Source organism: Fukomys damarensis, unplaced genomic scaffold (assembly GCF_012274545.1).
Source record: "Fukomys damarensis isolate Sample0158 unplaced genomic scaffold, DMR_v1.0_HiC HiC_scaffold_1, whole genome shotgun sequence".
Taxonomy (NCBI): Eukaryota; Metazoa; Chordata; class Mammalia; order Rodentia; family Bathyergidae; genus Fukomys; species Fukomys damarensis.
Window position 1 is genome coordinate 18716688 of NW_022900913.1, and position 14325 is coordinate 18731012.

The following is a 14325-nucleotide window of genomic DNA, read 5'->3' on the forward strand; positions in this document are numbered from 1 at the left end:
GTATGACAAAAAGAAACAAAAGATGGCCTTTGGGAAAAATGTGAAGATACCCTTTATAATGTCAAAATGATAACAGTAAATCCTGACAAACAAAATTTATCTAGGCCCTTGTACCTAGATGTGCTTCCAGTATGAACAACCTTAACTGCTAATGAGATTTATGCTTTAGCATGTGGTCATAAAGAATGTACTTCTGACAAATTAATCGACTGGAATCACACTTCTGATTATAATACTTTCTTGCTCATAAACCATAAGTAATTCTCCTTAATATACATGATAATGTCTAGAACTCTTAGGTGATCACAATACTGTCTAGGTATATCTTTCCAAACATATTTTACCTTTAGTCTCACCCATGAAATAGTTCTATCAAACTGGACTTCTCCGTGTTTCTGTTTAAAACTTAATTTCTTTCGTCATCCTATGCATTTTCCTCATGGTATTTTTGTGCATGAAATTCTTTTGTTCTTACTCTCACATAATTATTGTGCAGTTTACCAAAAGTGAGAAAATGACATATTTATGTGCTGAGTGTTTCAACGGCTATGTAGTACCAAGGAGAAAGACTTCAGAAGGAATAAATTTGCAGACAACGTGGTCTCCAAATGCTAACCCAGATAACTATAATAAAATAACATTTTATGGTTTAGGTCGCCTGGTTTATGGCACTTTGTGGAAGCACTAAAGGCACTAACACAGGGTATACAGGCATGTGCATCTACTCTGTCTTAGAACTAATTTCCTCGAATATGTAAATAACATTCAATTTTATCACACTGTTGACTGGATGTCAACCTTCTTATTCTATGTTTTTCTCTGGCCATCTCTTGCATCACAGTGTTGGGAACTCTCAACTTATACCCTGGCTTCTGTCTTAGTGACACTCTCTTCTCATCCACTCTAGTCTCTCCCATCTTCTCAGACATCTCAGCCCTGTACATCCCAGTGGCTCCTCTACATCACAGTGGTTTCTCTGCTCATTTCCTCCAGGTGCCTGCTCAACTGTGTCCTCCTCAGAAACTTGCACTTGTATCCTGTGAAAAAGCTAATCAAAATAGCACGCTCTGTCTTCCCACCTCTTGTCACTGCCAGGCATTACGTTATCTCCTTACTTATTTGTGCGAACCGGGAGAACCAAAAACAAACAGGCTTTTTGAACTTTTTCACCATTGTATTTTCTGCACCATAAAAATGTGTATTGTAGCTACTATATACTGTAATATCTGTGTATTGGTTAAATTATTGGGATATTTGATATTAAAAGCTTCTTCACTAGTCTACTAACTACTATAGTTGGACAGATCTAATTAATACTGACTTTCAGAGCACATTTCATCCATTTTACTTCATTTGAAAATACTTTTCCTATCAATAATTACTCAGAGCTTTAACTTCTAACTTCTCCTAGTCCATTTAAGGTAAAATAAAACATCTATTGGCTGGTCTTCAGTAATTTAGCTATGTGCTTTTCTATTATCATTAATATTTTTCAAGATCATTTGTCTCCTTGATATTTTCCCAGCATCATTTACTTATTTCCACTCAAAAGATTTCCTCTCCTTTTGAAAGATTTGCCTATAAAATTCTGCCTGGGAACATTTTCTTATTCTTTTAAAGATAAACTTATATCATCATTCTTGTACTGTAGGACATCATCCAATCTAGAAAAGACCTTTTAAAAAAATAAATTCAAGCTCCTAGAATTATTACCTCAAAAACTAGATTTATTATACTGTAGCAAAGGTTACCTTAATAAAATTTTAAAAATGGCATCACTATTGAAACACTTCATTGTTAATGCTATATGTTTAAATTCTTCATTTGATTTGTCAAATCTTACAAATCTGATCTGTTAAAATTTCCAGAATCATTATCTATTTTCAAATTTCTAACATATAGGAAATGTAGTCACGCAAATATCTTTCTATTAAAGATCAGTTAACCAAATGGTATAAATGACACTGTGAAATACAGAGAAAAGGGCTAAAGGTGTAGGGGAAGTGGGAAGAGTAGGGAAATGAAATAAGGGAAAAGAAAAAAATTAGAAAATGATAAAATAGAAACAAAGGTTTTGTAAATAGGGAAGGGTGAAGCGGGTGAAGAAAAGGCAGGGGTATGGGGAAAAACTGAGAACCAAGACCTGTCATGTAAAGGTACAAGATCCCAATGATGAATATAAGTGTACTGTATACCTAAAAAGTACCAATAAACTCAATGAAAAAATAAAGTTAACTTGAACAAAAATGATAAATGTATAAAACATTTACCATAATAAATGCAAACACGATGAGTAACTTGATTGAGATGTCTTTACAACTTCTAGGCACCATATACTGAATACAGATAATTCCCCAAAAGACCCTTATCTTGAGAACTTGATTCTCTGCACAACAATGCTCAGGGCTGAAGCAGAGAGTTCACTGAATCATTAAGATGTTAACCCAATCAAAGATTAATCATAGCTGAGTGGTCTATCAAAAGATGGGGCCCAACTGCAGAAAGTCAGTCCTAGGGAGTGTGCCTTTGAAGGGTATATTTCGTCCCCCACAACCTTACCACATTCTCTCCCTCTCCCTCTCCCTCTCCCTCTCTGACGTGAGCTTTTCAATGTTATTCTCTTCCATCATTACGTTGCTACCATTGCACAGGTCTAAAAACAATGGAATCCATTGAACTTGGACTGTATCCTCTGAATGAATAAAAAATAAATAAACCTTTCCTCTGTCATTCCAGCAGTTACCAACTAGTTAGCTTAGACTTAGCATCTTTAAATGAGTGTGTGCCTAATATTTTTTAATGATTGGATTCTTATATATCTTTCTGAAGGATGTCACACAGAAGGATTTTACACCACACAGAAATGGTGTGTTACGAATGTATCATTTTGTGTCAAGGAGACAGGATGTGAATTTATCTTATAAGCCATGAAATTTGCTCACATGCTTAAGATGTTTCTGCCAGTTTTCCCCATTATAATATTCTACATGTTATAATAAAAATATGGTTATTTATATTTGCAAATTTTTCCAGATTTGGGCAATGGGAGAACTTTGAGATTGGTATTGGTGCCTTTCAATGCCTTTTCATTCTTGGTATGTTTCGTAAGTTCCTGATATCCCAAGACATTCTTAGTCATTAAACATTCTTGTGTTCTCTGTCCAACACCTGAAATCAACCAAATGGTTCTGATTTCTTCTACTAAAGAAAGAATCAAACATTATAAATATAGCACAGTACTTCTGAATCAAAGAAAATGAAGTGTCTGCTTCAAATATGTAAATGTGTGAGATTCACGAGGAAGTTAAATATTTGTGTATGAAATAAAAAATCTGATTTTATCTCTTTAACAAAAATTTAAATAACAATGTTATATTTGAGCATGCTAGTGCTTGAGAAATTTTAAATACTGTGATTTGTAATATCAATATTTAAGACACTTCAGATTAAGAGAAATCCTACATAACAATAAGAATGAAATTATTCAACTAGGAAGACTAACATTAATTATCTTTGCCTGTCTTATAATATCTTCTTTTTTCTCATTAAGTGCATTGATACTTTTTAGGTATACGGTAGAACTACATTCATCATTGGGATCTTGTACCTTTACATGATGTATCTTGGTTCTCATTTTTTTCCCCATAGCCCTGCCCTACTTTCACCCACTCCACCCTTCCCTATTTACAAAGACTGTTTCCATTTCTCATACTTTTTCTGGAAAGAAAGGGAAAGAAAAGCCTGTCTTATAATTTCATATTTCCAAATAGTTACCCAGGTTGCTTTAAATTTTTGTCTCTGTAAAAGATATAGAAATCTATTCCATACACAATTGTATTGCCCAGACCCTAGTGATCAATACCATTGCTTTTCTACTTGTATGAAATATATCTTCTAGGAAACTTGCAGTTTCTAAGTCTAAGGATTCAATAGAGAGTAACAATTGGAGATATCTCTTCCAGATACAGAAACTGAGCTCTCAAAGATTAATGCAGTCATTAAGAAGTGCAAATAAGCCAATCAATTCCTTTTACAAGCCAACAGATAGTAAATTTGATGAATGAAAAGAAAACAATGATTTCATTGATTAAAACACACTGACTCAGGTTTGCTTTCTGGCAATGTAAGTCAGATAATTTAGTACAATTTTTTAACTGAAAAAGCAATTAGTTGTGAGTTACCAAAGGAGAACTGTACATGTGAAGATAGTAAAATAATACAATCCCTAAAATAAAGAGAAAAGAAAATATAGAAAAATGGGCAACCAAAGCTTTCATTGGCCTGAAGACATTTGCCCTTTTCATAAAATTGATCTTTATTTTATGACCTCTTGAAACAGTGAGGAAACTCTGTGAAGAGTGCTTACTCAAGCAAACAGTCTCCACTGTAGTGTGCCTTAAGGAGTTCTGCACTAAGTACCAGGGGAACTCGATGCCAGCCACCCTTGACATTTCATACTCATAGCACAGACGTAAATGACCTGCACTACCTATATTTTTACAACTATAGACAACTTTAACCTATAAGGAGGAGAAAAAAACACTTCTGATCTCCACAGCATATTGAGAGTGGGATCAGATGTCTCAAATTGCTTCAGGGAGAATCTGTGAAGGGAAAAGAAAGTCATTGCACTCACGCTACCTGAGAGGCCACTTCTTGATTGGCTCTCATATGTTTCTCCTTCAAGTGCCTCTTCCAAAAGTGAGGAACACAAATAATGCTGCAATATTATACTCTAAAGAAAATATATTTATACTCACTTAGCCCATAAAGTAATAAATGAAGAAAATGATAGAGTCAGCCCTATAAAAATATAGGCCAGTATGTCAAATGCTTGTTGGAGATAGAGAAATCCATGTGTCTGCTTGTATAATATGTACATACACACATACAGACACATTGTATAGAGAGACATATAAATAGATATATTTGTACATATATGTATATGTGTATAAACACATGCCATAAACAGATGGACAGCTTTACAATGAAACATTTTAGTTGAAATGTCTGAGTCTGTTTTTTTTTGTTGTTTACCCACAACAAATCAACACAAACACACATGCAAGCATGTATTATAATGATCAACATTTATCAAAGGATTTATAAAACAAGATAATTCATGAACCATAAAATGCTAATAAATCATCCCACTCCTAACAAAAAGTAGTCCATGTATAAAATGCAGCACAGGGAAAGCAAAATTTGTTACAAAGATAGTTTCAGTGCCTATGTTACAAAACTTTGATTGCCCGTAGATCCGTAAAACACAAAGTCTAATAGATAAATTATAAATAGACAATAACTTGCAATAGCGTAAATAAAAAAGATAAATAGAGAGAAATATTTTTATATTATCCAGGCAAGCACAAAATAGGATGATGGTGTTGTGTCTTTTTACATTTAATAATTTTACTAAATGTAATTCTAATAAAATCAAGTATATAGTATGAGAGAAACGATTATACAGAGCTGAAGGCTATTGTATTTGACACAGTGACTTTAGGCATGTGCTAGTTTTCTAGCGTTGCCATAAAATATTACCAGAAAATTAGTGGTTATATTATTATAGAAATTACAATTATTATTGCAGATATATTATTACAGAAATGTTCTGAGAACTCGTAGTCCAACCAGGTCGACTCCTCAAAGGAATAATCCTCCCTTGACTCTTCTAGGTTATGAAATTTGCAAGAAATCGTTGGTGTATTTCGGCTTTGTAGATGCATGTCTTCTGTTAGGTCTGTCTTCCTCCTGTGTGGTCACATTAGCTTCCCTCTGACCATGTCTATCTGTGTACCCTAATTCTAATTGTCTTTCATTATAAAATATCATGGAATACAGATTTAACTCTGATGATGTCATTTTCTCTCAACTTTCTCTATAAACATTCTATTTCCAAATAAGGCCACATTTGGATAAGGACTAGAAAAAAGTATAGAATATATATCAGGGATACAACTCAAAGTATTAAAAGAAAAATATAAGAGTTTTGTTAAGTTAAATATTAGAATGGCTAATGTGTTCCAAGATGCAGTTGCAGAAATGCCATGTAAAATTATTGTTTTGCATGCACTGACTCCACACAATGAATGTAAACATCATGTACTGCAAACATGTACAGAAAAAATGAGTGGAAGGGTATTAAGAAATGAACAGAACAGAAGGGAAAGGGAGAAGGATAGGAAGCTAAACTGGATGAAAAATAAATTAAGATGTGTTATGTACATGAACTAACTCCACATAAGAAAGGTAAATGTTATGTATTCCAAAGGTATACTATTAAACTATTAAAAATATGAAAAGATTTACATTCCTGGAAGTAACAAATAGATTAGTGAATTCAAATGTCAAAAGTATGCAAATAGAGAAATAAACCAGTGTAAAAATATGCATACAGATAAATACATCAGTAAGTACTCATATATCTCAACATAACACAGACATAAAATTTGTGAGAGACTTGATAAAGATGTGTTTTTTCTATAAAATGGAGTACTACTTAGCTATAAAGAATGAGAAACTATAAACATTTATAGCTGAGGGGATGCACATTGAGGCTATACTCTTAAGTGCGATAAATAGTACCCACTTGGGTAAATACCGCATAGTTTCTCTGGTGTGAAAAAACTACAAGTATAAATAAGGTTCAAGTGACATAATTGAGACAGTGAAAGAGGAAGAAAATGGCTGAAGAGGAAGTGGGGAAGTGGGAAGGGACGGGGAAAGGAAATGAGAGAAAAGAAAATGTGAAAAAAATGGAAACAAAATTTTTGCAAACACAAGGGCAAAGAGGGTGGAGGCAGGGCAGGAGTATGGGGAACAAACAAGAAGCAAGATGCATCATGTGAAGGTACAAGATCCCAGTGATAAATATAACTGTATTATTTGCTCAAAATGTATCAATAAACTTAATGGAAAATAATAAATAAAATTGTCAGAGACATGTCTGAAAATAGAGGTGAATATTAAGTACATATTATTAAGTAAAAAATACATGTCTCAGAATATAATATTTTGATTCTATTTTAAAAAATTACAAATAGCAAAAGACACTCAATACTATTTTGTTTGGGGATGCATACTTCTGCCCCATTTATATATCATAATAATCATATATGTATATATATATATATGTACATAAACACATTTTATCTCCCTCTATAGTATATGCATATAAATGGTTGTGCACATACACATATATACACACATGTGTGTAAGTTTTTATAAGGCCTGACTAGAGTATAGATGTGAAAGTAAAAAATATGAAGTGGCAGGGTTTATGTAATATAGACCAAAGTACAGTAACTGCACATTAAAGATAAAATCTTTCAAGTTAAAGACTAATGGAAAGATTTAACAGAAAATTAACATCATCCAAGGGTATTAGTGAACTGGAGGGTAAATAAAATGCATATATTTAAATAACTAATTTCAGCATATGGAAGGCTGAGGCAGGAGAATCACTGTGAGTTCCAGGACAGACTTGGTTACACAGTCAGTTCAAGGCCTGAACTACATAGCACGACCCTGTCTCAAACAAACAAAAAATAACCCTAATATAACTGTAAGTATTTTTTTAAAAAAGACCTTGACTAAAATGTCCAAGATGCTTGCAACAGTATCATTTTCATCCTAGAAATTTTATTGAGCAATGACACCGAATGTTGATAAGAAAATTACTTCGAACCATCAATGCTCATTGCAGCCACCATATTAATTAAGTTTAATTCCCCACCGAAGACAGATTCAACAGTCTCTCTGAGCTTTTTATAGCAACCTAGTAAAGACTATGTTCTGAGAAAATAAAGTTAAATCAAGACATAGGGATATATAAAATCTGTTAAGTTATATATCCAAAACAAGAGTTTATAAACATATACATATAAATAAACACATAATACATATATTTAATGGCATCTGTCCCTAACTGTGGAGAGGAGTCCACATATGTTTGAACAGTAAGCACTGAAGGCTCTAGAACTGGAATTTTGATCTGCCAAATTGAATGACAAAATGTTAAAGGATGGATCACTAATAAAAAATAGAGCACAGTATATAGAGTGTATAAAATATCTCAGCAAATGGCAAGAATTTATTGTAAAAAAATTGTCACAGCCCTAGATGAGCTAGAAAGGGTAAACGTCTAAAGTTGGTTTCCTTGAGGATTTAGAGCTATGACTAAAAAAGTGCATATATACATATGTGACATGGATTTCAAATATTAATGAAAACAAATTTTCAAAACTAAATTTTAAAAATTTCCTATGATGTTAGAGATTAACAGGTCACAGTGAAACAAAAAAAACTCCATATTAAAATACATTAGGAGACTGAGAAAAGGAGATCAACAAGAAAAAAAGGCACCTTTGCTCAATTAATTGTATAGTCACACAGATTTCACCGTACCATGTCTGGGAACTTGTTCTCCCACTTTGTATTTTTGTCTTGGACTTCTTGAGGATGCTTGATTGATATGCATAGATACATGCTCAGATCCTGAATGTCTGTGTGCTTTGAAGTTGCCCTTTTAGCTCTGGTCAAATAGGAAAGCGTAGGTACCATTTCAGTTCTTGAATGGTGCAGCAACAATATTCATTGCAAGATGTATTTCCTTTTCATCAGAGTTAGGGTTGTTCCCAACTAATTCTTAGCACATTTTAAGATTTAAACAAGTAAGTAATTTTTCTGCCCTGGTTCACATTATAATGAGCCCAAATTTTATACCTGTACTCATATAACCACATTAATGATCTTCTCCTTAGTAATTTGTTGGCAGTTATATGCATTTATGTGTATCCCTAAAACATGAATGAAAGTACTTTTGATATTTTTTGAAACACCGAAAGATTGAGCTTTTTAATCCAAAACAGTATAGATTTTGTTATTCTGCCCAGTAGTCCAAGTAGCTTTATATAATGTTACATATGCAGTACGCACACACAACTTTAGCTATTAATTCATTCAGGGTATTATCATTCCTTGCCATACATGTACAATTTGATAATACTTATTGGAAATACATTTATACTGAAAGACTATTTTAGGGCAAGGGTGACTGGGTCACTCAATATTAAAAAATGCATCTGCACACTTTAAGTATATGGAAAGTGACTCACTGACACCTTGTCATTTGTTTCCAAGTTTTGTACACTGCATAGATGCCGCCTCCCAGTTTGTCAAGCAAATGAAAATTGCTTTAATTGAGAGCCAGCCTGTTCTCTCTCCAAGGGTGTTTACTATGTAGAGCGAGCAGCGGAGAACAGGAAAGGGGGCAAAAATTATTATGCACACACTGACAGAGGCAATGGAGCACCTGTCACCCATCTTAAGTTTAATTTCTCCTAAAAGACATCTATTTGCATGCTCCTTATTTTTTATCTCACAGTTGATGGAGCTTTAATTATGTGCTATGCTTTCCTATCAATTCTAATTTATAGTTGTTTTAAATTCATTCCCAGGTGTCAGATTGAATCATCTGCTTTTCCTTGAATGTGTAGGGCAGATAAATATTTCTTCCTGGTGAGTGTGCTTTTAGTTTGGTTATCTACTTAAGCACCAAGGTATGAATGTGAAAAGACATTTAATTGCTATTTCTGTTTTGAAAAAGGAAAAATCTAGGAGCAAATATTTTAAAGGTTTTCTAAGAATTTAGAAAAATATACCTCCATTTAAGTGCATTTCGAACTGTTATTGACAACCTCCTGCAATCCGTTGTCATTATTAATAATTTCAAATAATCTTGATAAATTGCTGGCTTTTCAGGATTTAAGATTGATATTTCAGGTCACTTCATAGGATTTTTGCACTTGAATATTAAAATATTGTAGATTTGTGTTCTGCACTTATACATATCTTACAGTTCAATATAAGAGATTTGCAGGAAACACATACAAAAACAAAAGTAAGAGATATGACAAGGTGACTTCCCTGAACAGCAACAATAAAAAGAGAATCCAGAAATCAAAAAAGAGAGGAACAGTGGAAATTGCTTACCTCCAGGTTTTGAGCTTAGCAACAAATAGCTCCTCTTTTATTTTGTTGATAAAAAACAATGAGGTTCAAAGAGATATAATTTGTCTTTCCCTTTGTTCCCAGCCCTTGTTTTGCATTCACATTTACATAAGAACTCTATTTTTTCACAGTTGAGATAAAAAACACTCCACTTGTGAATCAACAAAATAATTTAACATTAGTTTAATTTTTTTATTTGCTTTGTGTGTAATCTTATTGAAACATCTCTGTGCTGCATAATAATCTCAAACAATACTTTGCTTTAAGAAAAACGACGCAATTATGCACGTTTATAAACCATTCCATTGTATAATGTTTAAAAGATGTTTTTTAATGAGCTTAACAGGAAGAAATTAAAAACAAGATAAAGCTCCTTGGAGGCAACTGCAGAGTAGTTAAGGAAATTATGCAATGCTAAATGGGCATTTAGGAGAAAACAGAGGAGATTTGAAAGTCACACTAGAGACTGACAAACTACTGAGGCTTTGGAAATTGAAGACGTTCACCAGAGGAAGGAAAGAAACCTAAATCTGTGAGCGCTTGAGACATGATCACTAAATTAGCTTTGGGCATTTAAGTTAAATTAGAGGAAAGAGAGATTCTGCACGATGTGCTAGTTTCCTGTTTTTGCTATGGAGGCTGCAACATGACAAAGAGGACAGAGTTAGATGAGCTGCCCTTGACCCCCAGAGCCTGTGGACTCTATCTGATGCTTTCATTGGAAACTGTCTCCAAGATACTTGGCATCAGTGTAGATACACAGAATTGCAATGTGAGGAAGCATAAAAGGTACTCAAGATAGGGGGAGTGAACATAAATTTTATGTTAATCATTGCTAAATATATTACAATGCACTAACTATGCAGTCCCTTTAGAATGGCTTACCTGAAATTAAAGTGTACTAAAAGCATATTTGTATAGCTTTTTTTTTTTTTTAATTTGTACATCTATACCTACCCAGGGGTGTTTTCCAAATTTATTCTAAATGATACCACAATATATAGTGGACTTTAAATCCCACTATGCTAAATGCAAATGAGTTAGTCAAGTTTCCACTGGAATTATGTGATATCTTTCAACACATTATTTTATCACACATGCAAGACCATATACTTCCATAGGTTCTATCACCCTAAACATTTAGCTGAGATCTTATATGTGGGTGTACACTGATGTGTCTCAGTATGCACCTCAGATTGTCATATTTCACTGCTTTTATTTTTTTATTTTTTACAACACACTACATTTCTACACGTATCTCCATTTGAAATGTTAAAATGAAACTGGAATCGGTGAGCTCTTCAAACAAACTCTCCTGGTAGAACGCTTGAAAGTAGGTTTTTTTATTGATAATTTTAGCTTTTATGTCTTAAATCTTGTATTGATCTAGTTACTAAATCCTACAGATCCCACTCTTAAATACGCTATGATCTCAAATCCTCTTCTCTTCAGCATTAGTTCAGAATTTCATCAATTCTTGCCCATCCTAGTTAAGCAATGTGCTTCATTGCAAACAGATAAGTCAAAATAAAGAATTACCTATGAAGAACTAAACAAAGAGCCCTGAGGTAATAATGCACAGTATTGTATTTTATCTTTATATCCAAACTTTTTCATGATGCTAAGATTATATTTCTGTCCTCGTGTTTCACAACCCTTCCTTTGAACTCTGAGGACAAGGCATAGAAAATTACACTTTTCACTGAATATCAACTTCGTTTGTTCTGTTTTCCCTAACAAAAATAGTCTTCCTCTCAATTCTCTTTATTTTCTGCAAAGGAAACTTTTGTATATTTTAGAAGAGATTTTTAAAGAATTTGTTCTTTCTTTATCTACTTATATCTGAAAGAGCATCATTTTATAATTTAGGATTAAACTAACAATTACTGAGAAATCTCACTGTACTAATCTACAATTACATATTTTCACATTTTAAAATACTGTCCTATATATAGGACTATATATATATGTACATACATAATTCATTGTTTTATATATACATAGTTACTATACATCTATAAATACAAAATACATATACATACAAAAGCTGCAGGAAGAAGGCAATAAGTTTAAGATAAATTGATAAACTACAAAGTAAAAAATATGCATATTTCTGTTTGTGGATGAGAAAAAGAGGATTTGTGTGTCTTCATACTCTACCAAAATACAAATTACTTGTAAATATATCCTGTAAATTTTTTCTTAGCAGTAGGCTTATAACAATTAATTATAATTTTCTAGTGTAGATGTTAGCACATAATAAGGCTTTAATCAATGTTTATGAAGTCAAACAATGCTATAATAATATAATGTATTTGTAATTGTTACAAACTACAGACATTGAGATCATGAGGAAAATTCTGCAGATATTAGAATATATCTTAATGGACACAGTAAAAGTCACACTGATTCTAGCCAGTTTGTAATAAAGAATAGTGCCTTTAAATATAAATATATTCATTTTCTTGATTAAGTACAGAGGAAAATCATTTTAATTTCATTTCCTCATTCTCAAACTGAGGGCGCTTCCTTTAGACATACCTGACAGTTGCTCTAGTTAAAAAGCGTTTGATAACTTTAAAATATGCAGATCAGCCTGGGGCCTACATTACCTTGGGATTCCCAGTAGAGGACAGTTTGCCTCTATTTACAAAGTGAAAATCAGCACTTATTAAATCAAGTCTCTACTGTACCAGGCAGGGATTACAATAGTCTCAAAGCTCGCTGGCTGTACATGTCTTAAATTCCCATGTATGTTATAAAAAATTTCCTTGAAAGACCTTGTCTAGTGCAAAATTATTTATCTTCCCAAGAAGCATAAAGATCCCAGGAAAAAGGTCAATAGTATTTGGTCCTTCGTATCACACAAGCACCAACCGATAAAGGTCTGATTGTCTTTGCATCACAGTACGTAGGGATTTGAAGAACTCAGTTTTTCTGCTTTAAGTTGGAGCTATGACTCATGTATAAGTAAATAATTATAGCATTAACCAAGGAAGGTACCAAGGAAGATAAAGATTTGTGCTGCAGCAAATCTCTTCGGTATGGTGCTTAGAAGCACAGAACTGAGAGCTAAGTTACCTAGTCCTAAACCACTGTTATATCTTAAATGTAGAATTATGAACTTGATTCCTTTGTAGGAGAATGGGTGCATCCTGAGATCATAATGTTAAATGAAATACATTGGATACATGAGTTTAAGTAGAGTATTGTGTGATTTCTCTTGTACGAGAACCCCAAGCTGTAAGTAGAATATGGATAATAGGAAATGAGGAGATAGATACTGTACCAAAGGAAAAGCGACCAAGAATGGAGGGTGAGGGAAAGGAGAGAAAAAAGGGAATGAAAAAAGAATTAAAATGTGTTACATAGAAGTATCAACTTCCCCGTGAAAGATGTCATCATTATATTAGTGAACATACACTAATAAAAAATAAGTAAAAAAAAAATAAAAAAAATGTTGATTAATAAAAGATGGCATAGAGTTACAATATGTATTTAATTAAGATATTGTGAAGGTTGAGTTTGTATTTTATTCTATTCAATATGTTGTATAACCATGCCTATTATTATTACTTTTATATAGCTGTTCTACTTGTATTTTGAGAAAAAGGTGTAATCTATACTAGAATTTATGAGTGGTATAAAGTCAGAAGTAAGTCAAGGACTGTTCTACTCAGTATAGTTGTCAATTCTTTGTAGCATTTCCTGTGGAATCTGAGCATTGTTTAAGAAGTCTTTGCCTATTCCTATGTTTTCCAGTTTTATCTGCTCTATCTTGAAGAATAAAATAAAGCAAAAAATCATACATAGGTATGAAGTGATCTTTATGCCCTACGTCTTTATTCTTTATTCTTCAGCAACTGTGCACTACTGTTTCTGATGTGGCTAAAACTTTGTAATCTTTAAAGATAATTTGATGGGAAATAGAAATGACATTGAAATACCGAGGCAATAATAGTCTTACAAGTTTTATTTGTATTCCCAAAGACTCCCTATCTCATATAATTCATCTTAATAAAACTTTCCTATAAGTGAGAAAAATTTTGCCTGAATTTTATAACTAACATTAAGTAAATTGGGAGAAAAAATAATTTTTAAAATATTCGCACATACTCATGCGGAAACATACAGCAGTCAGCAATAAATTCACTCTGTTGAGTGCACTTGGCACAGATGTGGATGCTGATATAATGAACACAATATCAAGTTCTAACTAATTTGGTATTGATTACATAGATCCAAGCCCACAAGCAAATACAAAATCTCTCAACCATACCATAAATGATCTTTTGTTTGCAGTTTACAAGT

General features: G+C 32.9%; 1 protein-coding gene across 3 annotated transcripts in view; it reads right to left on the bottom strand.

Moving 5' to 3' along the window:
• The window catches only part of Cdh10 (cadherin 10), a 172586-nt gene that overhangs the window by 23676 nt on the left and 134585 nt on the right, over positions 1–14325 (bottom strand). The window lies entirely within an intron of this gene.